General features: G+C 40.8%; 1 protein-coding gene across 9 annotated transcripts in view; it reads left to right on the top strand.

Annotated features, from left to right (window-relative positions):
- The window catches only part of Znf382 (zinc finger protein 382), a 124,546-nt gene that overhangs the window by 31,652 nt on the left and 82,388 nt on the right, over positions 1–10,506 (top strand). The window lies entirely within an intron of this gene.

The following is a 10,506-nucleotide window of genomic DNA, read 5'->3' as shown; positions in this document are numbered from 1 at the left end:
CAAACTTGTAGCAGTCCTCCTACTTAAGCCTCCCAAGTGCTGGGATGATAGACATGCACCACCACGCACAACTCAGCGGGTGGTGTTGTAGGCTTCTCCAGGCTTGTGGACTCAAACAGTTTTCTTCCTGAAGATAATCTGCCATCCACTGTCTGCTTCTTCACTTTATTCTTTTAGTCATCATGGGACAAACTTTTCCTGGTTGGATTTTAAATAAATCTTATAATAATCCTGTTCTATCAAGTGTATAGCATTAGAGGTGCCATAATGGGCCAGTTTTTCATTTGCAAAATGAAAAGGGCAGTCTTCCCTGTGCCACTGTTGTAAAGATCAAATAGGATAATTCATGTGAAATCCTTACAGGATTCTCTGAAACAGCAAACAATGATGATTACCGGTTTTAGGCTAGCTTGGTTCTTAGGCTGGTGACTACTCAATTTCCATTCCTTTCCTACTTTGTGCTTTTTGGTTACTTTGGAAACAGGACAAGTAAACTTATTGTCTGGCCAGAGGAGGACAACAGCAACCAGCTCTGCCCATCAGATGTTCCTGGAGTGTTGGTTCCCTTGGTTGGCAGTATCAGCATCACCTGGGAACTTGTTAGAAATGCACATTATTGGGGGCTGGGGATTTAGCTCAGCGGCATAAGTTCCTGCCTTGCAAGCAGGCGGTCGTGAGTTCGATCTCCGGTACCGATAAAAAGGAAAAAGACAAAAAAGAAAAAGAAGAAGAAGAAGAAGAAGAAAATGCACATTATTATTTAAACCCGACCACTTTTTAATTGGAAAGGACAAGATCCACCAATTTCTCTCGTTTTTATTTAAAAGGGGAAAAAATAGAAATGATACAGAATTTCAGGACAGGATAATAGGAAATGAACAATGATTAATATATCATTATTATCTTCAAAATAGTTGCTCAGATTACATGATATAGGCATGCAAAATTGATCAATATAAGCACAAACTATTCTTTTCATCACACTAAAAGAAATTAGTAGCATAGTTATCTTAGCTATTTTGTAAGATAGCAATCTAGATACCTTAGCTATGTTATCTAGTATAATTCTTAACTATCTTAGCTATTTTATGTAATATGTATGTGTGTGTGTGATATATATTACATCTTTTATCCTTTTCCCCATCCTAGTTGTTCTTTTCTTTTGAGCAGTTTCTTTCCCTTTCATAATATCTATTGTACATTTTGGATTTTATTTATTCTTTCAGTTTCTTACACCAGGGAGACAATATGATGTTTATGAGTTTGATTTATTTCACTTATGAGTATGGTCTCTAGTTGCATCTATTTACCTATAAGAGCCTTGAATTTATCCTTCTTTATAGCTGAGTAGTACTCCATTATATAAAAATACTGCATCTTTTTTATCCTACCTCGATGGGCATTTGGGTTGTTTCCAAGTTTAACGATTACATGTTGTGTTGCTACAAACATAGATGCACATATATTGCTGTGATATGATATTTTTAATTCTTCTGGGAAGATACCAAGAAAGGGAATAGCTGGGTCAAATAGGACCTCTCATCCTAGTTTTTTTTTTTTTTTTTTAGGAAACTTAACACTGCACAGTAGCATAAAAAACAATGAAATACTTAGGAATCAGTCTAACAAAAGAAGTAAAATATCTATACATTGAAAATTACAGAACTCTGAAAAACAGAGATTGAGGAGGGCATCACAACTTGGAAAGGCACCCCTTGCTCATGGACAGGAAGAACTAACATTGTGAAAATGACCTTATTCCAAAAACTGTTATACAGATGTAATGCAATCAGAATACCATCAGCATACCTCACAAATGTGGAGAAAACATTCCTAAAATTCATTTGAAAACAGAGACCTAGAATAGCAAAGGCAATTCTGGGCAACAAAGACAAGGCAGGAGGCATCATAATCTGTGACTTGAAATTATACTACAAAGCTATTGTGATAAGATCAGCATGGTACTGGCAAAAAAACTGAGGATCAGTGGAATAGAACAGAAGATGCAGACACAACTACAAACATTCAGCCACCCTATCTTTGACAAACATGGCCAACATGTTCACTGGAAGGATAGATTCTTTAATAACTGGTGCTAGAGCCAGGGATTTAGCTCAGTGGCTTAAGTTCCTGCCTGGCAAGTGTAAGGTTTTGAGTTCAATTCCCAGTATCAATAAATAAATAAACAAATAAATAAATAAATGGTGATAGAATAACTTGCTATCTACATGCCAGAGACTAAAACTAGACCCATGTCTATCAACATGCACTAAACCAAAGTCAAAATGGATCAACTACCAAAATACAAAAACAGACAGTCTACTGGAAGAGAAAGTAGGTAGAAATCTTGAAAGTAGAGGTAGACGGTTCATAAACAAAAAACTAAACTGCATAGGACATACTTCAAAGAATCAACAACTCAGGCCAGGGATATAGCTCAGTGGCACCATACCTGCCTGGCAAACATGAAGTTGTGAGTCTGATTTCTGATATCCCCCCCCAAAAAGAATCAACAACTGGAATCTGGTCTTATTAAAAAAAATTTTGCCGGGGCTGGGGATTTAGCTCAGCGGCATAAGCGCCTGCCTTGCAAGCAGACAGTCGTGAGTTTGATCCCTGGTACCGATAAAAAATGATTAAGAACCCCCCAAAAAATTTTTGCCTATCCAAATAAATCACCAACAGAGTGAAAAGAAGACCCACAGAAAAGGAAATCTTTTAGCCAACTGTCCCTCAGACAGCAGATTTCTAGCTAGAACATACAAAGAATTGAAAAATATCAGGTTCCCAAATTCAAAGACCCAATCCAAAAACAGGCATCTGGGATGATTATATACTTCTCAGATGAAATACAAATGACAAATAAATGTATGAAAAAATGTTCAACATCATTGGTCATTTGAGAAATGCAAATTAAAACAACACTGAGATTCCATCTCATCCCAGAAAGAATGGGTATCATCAAGAAATCGACTAGTAACAAATTCTGGTGGGGCTGTAGGGGAAAAAGAGCCCTTCTCCACTGTTGGTGGGAGTGTAAACTGAATACAGCCACCAATTTCTTTTTGCAGTAATGAGCAATGAATTCAAGGCCTTTGCCTTGGGCTTTGCATTGACCTATACCTCCAGCATGTCCCTATTTCCCCAGTTTGGAGACTGGATCCCATTAAGTTGCTAAAGTTGCCCAGGCTGTTCCTGAACTTGGGATCCTTCTGCATCAGCCTCTCACCAGTGCCGGGATTTCAGGTGTGCGCAGCCACACCCAGCTAAATAATCTGGGCTTCACAGAGCTCTTCAGCTAATCTGATACACTCTTAAAGGTAAGGCTTCAGGTTAAGAGAGTTACTGGAGTCCCCCGTCAGTGTGGCTTGAATCTCCAAAGCAAGGTCAGCAGTACCCACCCTCTGATGTGGCTGAGCCTATGCTCCATATTGCCACAGACTTGATGGCTAGATTTGGGGGGAAGCAGCAGGCACAATTCTCTGGCATGTGTGGAGTGGGTTAGCACCCAAAGAGATAGATGTTGTCTACCTCGTGTGATTAACATAAAGTCTGAGAAGGAAAGGGATGTTTTGGAGGCTACAAGGGCAGGTTCAAGACTAAGAGCCCATCCACAGCTCTGGGTTCTGTGTCAGAGGAGGAAGAGGCTCTGCTAGATGATACTAAGGACGTACTCTGATCACCAGATCCACTAAAAGCAAGCACGGGGGACTGGTGTCTGACATTTGCACCCCATCTCCTTCCACACCCAGGCTGCACACTGTGCTCCTGTGTTGTCATTTTCATTTTGTTTCCCTTTGATCCTGCACTCGCCGCACATTTGGATCACTGTGCAGGAGCCAGTGGGCTCTGCTTCAGATCATGCACATCAGTGGGCGTCCATGCGGGCCAGCCCCACAGCTCAGGTTCACTCCAGTAGCTTCTTAGACTACAGAGCTGCTGAGGGTCATCCTTTGTAGCCACTTTAGTCACTGCCAATGATTTCCATGTTCTCTGTGTCTCCCCTGTGTAGAGGCCACACTGACTGCATTTTGTCCAGGATACATCTAGTCGACAGTGTTATGGGAAAGTGCAGGCCTTTGAAACATCGCCCCCACCCCAAGGTAAAAACATGGGTCCTGTAAGGTCAAGAAGTAAACAAGTTATATAATCTGAGCGTGCACAATTTGAGTTTCTTTGTTCTTTATCTCAGTAAAAGCTACTTGCTCAGGCTGGCTGGGCGGCAGCCATTTTGTTGACCCTTAGTGTGTGTGATCCTTTATTTTCCCTTTGCTTGCAGAACCCCAACATCTGGCACCCGAACAGGGACTTGACAGCAGAGACGTCTGTTGTGGAGGGTGACTTGCCTTCACTGTGTTCCTGGGGTGGGACACAGCCCCTGCGGCGTCAACCTCATTTTCTTCGGAAAATCCCCAGATAAGTCAAGGGAAATTCCCTGACAAAGTGCAGCAGAAACATAAGGCAGAACTCTTTTTCTCCTTAAGAAGGGTGGCCATGGGCTCCTTGAGCGTAATTTAGTATGACTTTGGCAAGAAATTTATGATTTTTGTCCTTGGTATCCTGAGGGAGGAACACTCATTATGGAGAATTGGGAAAAAATAGGCCAACTGCTGCATGCGGAGCCTTGAGGCCTGCCTCTGTCCTGCACGCCTGGCATCTTGCCAAGATGCTGCTACAACCTTTGGCAGGTGAACAGACGGAACACCGCACGGCTGGCTTCAGGTCCTCCCGGCTGTGCCGCTTCTGCTGTCTCTCCCTTAATTGGGCAAGGCCCTATTTTCCTTTGACCACTCAACACTTAGCTCCTCTGTTTGGTGCCTTACAGGGTCACACAGATCCTGCTGATGTGATCTCTTGACTCTCCTTCTTTACGGCAGGCCCTTCAGAGCATTGCTCACACGCTGACCACAGTGATGGTGGATCGAGTCTCGAAGGACTGCCCTCTCTCCTTATTCATTTTTCATTCAGCCCCTCTCCCCACAGGGGCTCTTGTTGCCATCCAGAGCAGCAAGGTATTTATTGTTGAATGGTTACATTTATTCCACTTGCCTGGTAGTACTTTATTTCCCATTATCAATGCTATTTCTTCTCATCTCTCGAAGACGCACTCATGCACTTATACTCCTTGGAATTGATCTCAGTGACATTTGTTTTACCGCTCACCAAGGCTGACTTCTCCTTTCTGCTGTCCTCTACTGTTTCTCTTCAAGTCTCTGGCTATGTTGGTTCCATTTCTTTCAAAACGCTCCCAGAGCCAGGCTGGTGGGGGCCGATGCCCCTGCTGACCTGGGGAGGAGGGGATGCTTCTGTGTTATCCCCAACAGGTCCTATGTGGATTCCTGCTCATTGCATTTTCCCTGCAGGGAATAAGTTGGCAGCATGAGCTGCACAACCTAATTCCACAGTTTCACTTCTCCCTAAATCAAGCCTAGCTGCTCAGAAGTGACCCGGGATGACAACTGCTCAGCCAGTGACCTGGGGTAATATAAAGGCACTGATCCAGTCTCCACAAGACTTGCTTCATGCGTCTGAAAACCTACTGTTGAAAAGCTTCTTGCAGACAATAATTAACAAGTTGACAATGAACTCTTTAATGCTTGTTTGTATTCTGTGGTTATATGTTTTGCAACACACCATGGGGACTTTAGAGTCCCACAACCTCCAGGAAAGATTGGAATACAATATTTGGGTACAATTGGCAAAAATAGCTAGTGTCTCTCATTTCTGTCTTGCTGAGAAGAAAGAAATAAAATAATTCTCGAGTCCTGTCTGATTCCGGTATGCAAGGACCCTGCTTCTCTAAGTAATTACACCATTTTCTTCACTGTTCTAAACAAAATTGTAACATATGCTGACTATCCAAATTGGGGCATCCCCACCCTTAAAAAACCTGATAATGCGATTCAGCAGCACCACCCAACAAAACCGCCAGAAAGCTTCAGCCCCAGCTGAGGAAAATGATTCCCCATGAGGCAGGGTCGAGTTGGCTGAAGAATAGGATGAGAGTCCCTGGCTGCATTTTTTAAAAATAGTTTCAACTTTTGAACTGCATGGGTGGTTACATATTTCATTTTTTTTATTTTTATCAATACCGGGGATTGAACTCATGATCATGCACTTGCAAAGCAGGCGCTTATGCTGCTGAGCTAAATCCCCAGCCCCTGGTTACATATTTTAAAAAGCAAAAATTAGAGCAAAAGGGAGCAAAGTGGGGGAGGAGCAAAGATGGTGGATAGATAACAACTAGCTACAGAAGCTCCCTGAGAGAGTCAACTTAGAATTCAACATAATACAGAGTGGGGAGCCCTAAGGAGATTAATTCTGTCATCCCAAAAGAAATTAAGATGACTTGCTGACCATCTGAGGTCCCGCTGCGACTTGCCGAGGTCCCATCACGACTTGCCAAGCCATCCAAGGTCCCACCCCTTCAACACTGACTTTGGGGGTTGGTAAGCCAAAAGGAGAGCTGAGTTGGCAGGGTGCCTATATTGACCTGTGGTGCGTGATGGGAGTGGAGCCATTCTATAAATAGGGGAGCTCTGGCGAATGACATTCTGGGACCAGGCAGGACAAGTACAAGGGGCAACAGCGACTTCAGTCAATTGTCCCCTTCCTGAACCCAATTGGTGGAGTGAGCTAGGCCTGGGTTACGTGACCTGGCTGAGACCCAACAGGTTATCCCAAATCAAGTTCCTTCAGCGGTGTCGCACACTAACCCAGTGAAACCTCGAAGTTTGACTGACAGTGCAGGCCACAGCAGCTTGACTGATCCCCACACTGTTGCCTCCCGTGCCTCCGGCCTGCTGGCGAGACCCATCACAGTGGGCCCACGGGAGGCTGGAGGAATGGAGCGACTCAGCGCCCACTGGCTGCTCCTACCCCTGCCTCTGCTGCTGCTGCCACCACTGCTGATCTGGAAGGGAGGCGGCACACAGTAATACAGTGCAGGCCACAACAGCTTGACTGATCCAGAGGGGAGGGGCCAGCATACACTGTCCCTGTCTGCAACTCACTAGCACATGGCAGTGTGAAGGGTCATCTAGCCAGCGCGCTTCAGAAGAATTGTAACCAACAAAGAAACTGGGGCCTCCTGGAAGAAGCAAAAAAGATGGGAAGAGGAAGCATCAACAAAAAGTCCTCAGATCCCAACCCTGAGAACATGGACATTTATTTTTTTTTTCTTTTTTCTTTTTTAATTTTATTTAAGGAGAAAAGAAAAAAAAAGCAGGCAAAGGGTACAAGTTATACAGATTTACAGAAAAAAAATGAACAGTAGGAAATCACTAGTTAATGGATTACATATTGTCATCTTAGAAATAATTGTTCAAGTCACAAAATTAAAGCTTGTAAAGTGGACATTCCATCAATGATACTGCAAACAGTTCTGTTCATTGATCCAATAAAACTCTGTGATATCATTTTCTATCTTATACACTTAAATATACATGCAGTTATATAGTTTGGAGCACTTTCTTTTCCTCTCTTTTGTACCATGACTATTACACATTTTGGGTTTCATTGCTCCCACGGTTCTTATTACTTTTTTGGAAGAGAGTAAAACCAAATGTGACATAACAGAACAGAATCGGTCAAGTCAAAAGGGTGGACATAATAGATAATGTAAAAACATAATAAAAGGTGATCAACAATGGTTACCATAATGCCTCCCGCTATCTCTAATAGAATTGCCTATATCGTTAGTTATAATACAATTGAACAAAACAGTAAAGAATAAAACCGACAAAACCAAAACATTGGAGACATTGTAGGTCTTCAAAAGTAGATAAAAGTCAACAAGAATGGGCGTCATAATGAATCTCATTATCTTCACAGCTGATGCCTAAACTTTCGAACCTGATACTATCCAGCAAAACAGAATAGGGGAACATCAGTTAAAAACCAGATGGTGAGAGTAATACAGGGCTTTAAATTGAGATAATGGAAAGTCAAAGTGGGTTACTATAATATATCCTGCTATTTTTTTTCCTTTAATTAAAAGGATAAAAATAAAAAAGTAAATAATGGAGTGGAGATTGAGATAAAAGAGAGCATAACAGCGAAACAGTGCAGATCAAAACATAACCATTTAAGCAGAATAGTGTTTCACCACCAGATAATCCTGACATAAAAGTAGTTACCATATTGTCTCTTTCCTTGAAATCCTTGAGTACAACTTTGTGTACTGTAGCATTAAGTATATCAAAACAGTGTAAAACCATTCAAGAGAATGACAGCATTACAGAGTATTTAGAATCGAGTAACAGAAAATTAACAATGGTTTCTGTATAATCTCCTTGTCTTTAAAAGGTTTTTGCTTATACTATCGTACATAATAAAATCCAATAAGATACAGCCTATTTAGACCATTGGAGACAGAAGGACAAAAGCTAGATGAGACTTCAAAATAAGATGATACTAAATCAGTATTACCTATTAAGATGTCATTTTCTCCAAAATAGCTGTTCCTATCATCCAATCTTCTCTGCCTCATTTCTGTTGAGCTCTTTTTCTGTCAGTAGCTGTCAGTTTGTCTTCTTCATTTTGTTCTCTGCTCCATTCGTTGTGGCCTCTTTGCCATTATTTCTGGATTCTTTGTATTTTTCTTTTTTTAGAATATCCTGCAATACTCTCTGTAGAGTTGAATTGGTGGTTGCAAATTCCCCCAGTTCCTCTTTATCCTGGAAGCACCTTGTTTTTCCATCAATTTCCAGGGACAGTTGTGCAGGATATCTCAATCTTGGCTGGAGATTATTATCTTTCAAAGCTTGAATTATTTCCCCCCACGCTCTTCGTGATTTGATGGTTTGTGCAGAGAAATCTGCTGTAGTTCTGATGGGTGTTCCCTTGTGAGTGGTCTGTTTCTTGTCTCTTACAGCTTTTAATATTCTGTTCTTGTATTGAATTTCTGGAATTTTTATTATTATATGCCTGAGTGTTGCTCTGTTTGGGTTGTAGGTAGCTGGGGTCCTGTATGCCTCATACATCTGAGTATCTTTACCTTTTGCTAAATTAGGAAAATTCTCCTGGATTATTTCTGTGAGTAGCTTTTGTAGTTCACTTGTTTGTGTGAACATGGACATTTAAATATAAAGGAGAATGAGAACAGCAAACATGCAATATCAGACACAACATCAGTGGACATAAGAGATATATTCGGGAACTCATAGACAAGTTCAAGAGTAAAATATTTAGCCAAATAAAGCAAGATATAAGAAGATTAATAAAAGAGATACTAAGCACCCATCAAGCAGACACAGACAGAAGAAGGGAGGAACTCAAAGGAGAGAACCATTTGATGAAGAATATTAAAAAATATACAGAATAAATGAAGCAGATTCAAAGAGATCACCAGGAAATTAAAAATTCTATGGAAAGATGGCAAATCAGCTGGAAAGAAAACTAAGGATAGATTATCCAAACTGGAGGACAATTCTGCAATGTGGGAATATGAAAGGGAAAACTTTTTAAAAATAACAAGGAAATAAGCAGTAACAATACAAAGGCTAGAAGATAATAAAAGATCTATAACTTGAGAATAAGAATGTGAATGAAGAAGCTGAGGTACAAACAAAGGAACTACAAAGGTTATTCACAGACATAATTAAGGAAAACTTCCCAAACCTAGGAAAAGGAAATGATATTCTGATATATGAGGCATACAGAACTCTAGCCACCTACAACCAAAACAGAGATACAGCCAGGCATATAATAGTCAAGATCCCAGAAATTCAATATAAGAAAAGAATATTAAAAGCTGTTAGAGACAAGAAACAGACAACCTATAGATGAAGACCCATCAGAATAACAGCAGACTTCTCGACACAAACCATCAAGAAGAGCCTGGAGCAAAATATTCTAAGCCCTGAAAGAAAATAACCTCCAGCCCAGATTGATACAGCCTGCTAAACTATCTCTAGAAATTAGTGGAGAAACAATATGCTTCCAAGACAAAGAGGAACTTGGGAAATTTGCAACCACCAATCCAACTCTACAGAGAATACTGCAAGGCATTCTAGAGAAAGAGAAAAGTACTAGGATTCCAAGAACAGTGGCAGAGAGGCCTCAATGTATGGAGCAGAAAACAGAATGAAGAAGATGAGCAAACAACTAATGGCAAAAAAAAAAAAATCATAACAGAAATGAGGCAGAGAAGATTTTATCCAAATCTGATGTGATTGATAGTATCAAGTCTGAGAGTATAGGCAACTACACTGAAGATGACAAGACTCTTCAATACAGATTCTGGTTTGATAACTGCTGGTTTTTGAAGTTCTATACTATATACAAAGTTGTGTTTTTATTAATACTGTTATGCACTGATATATTCAATTATACTATGTCTGATGATATAGCCAATTTTATTGGAGATAACAATAGACAACAGGGGCTGGAGGATTAGCTCAGCGGCATAAGCACCTGCCTTGCAAGCAGGCAGTCGTGAGTTTGATCCCTGGTACCGATAAAAAGAAAAAAGACAAAAAACAAACAAACAAAAAAAATAATAGA

The sequence above is a fragment of the Cavia porcellus genome, unplaced genomic scaffold (assembly GCF_034190915.1).
Source record: "Cavia porcellus strain 051 isolate PalLab524CR breed Dunkin Hartley unplaced genomic scaffold, mCavPor4.1 scaffold_7, whole genome shotgun sequence".
NCBI classification, from domain to species: domain Eukaryota; kingdom Metazoa; phylum Chordata; class Mammalia; order Rodentia; family Caviidae; genus Cavia; species Cavia porcellus.
Note: the sequence above shows the minus strand (reverse complement) of the source record. Positions and strands in the feature narration are given on the sequence as shown.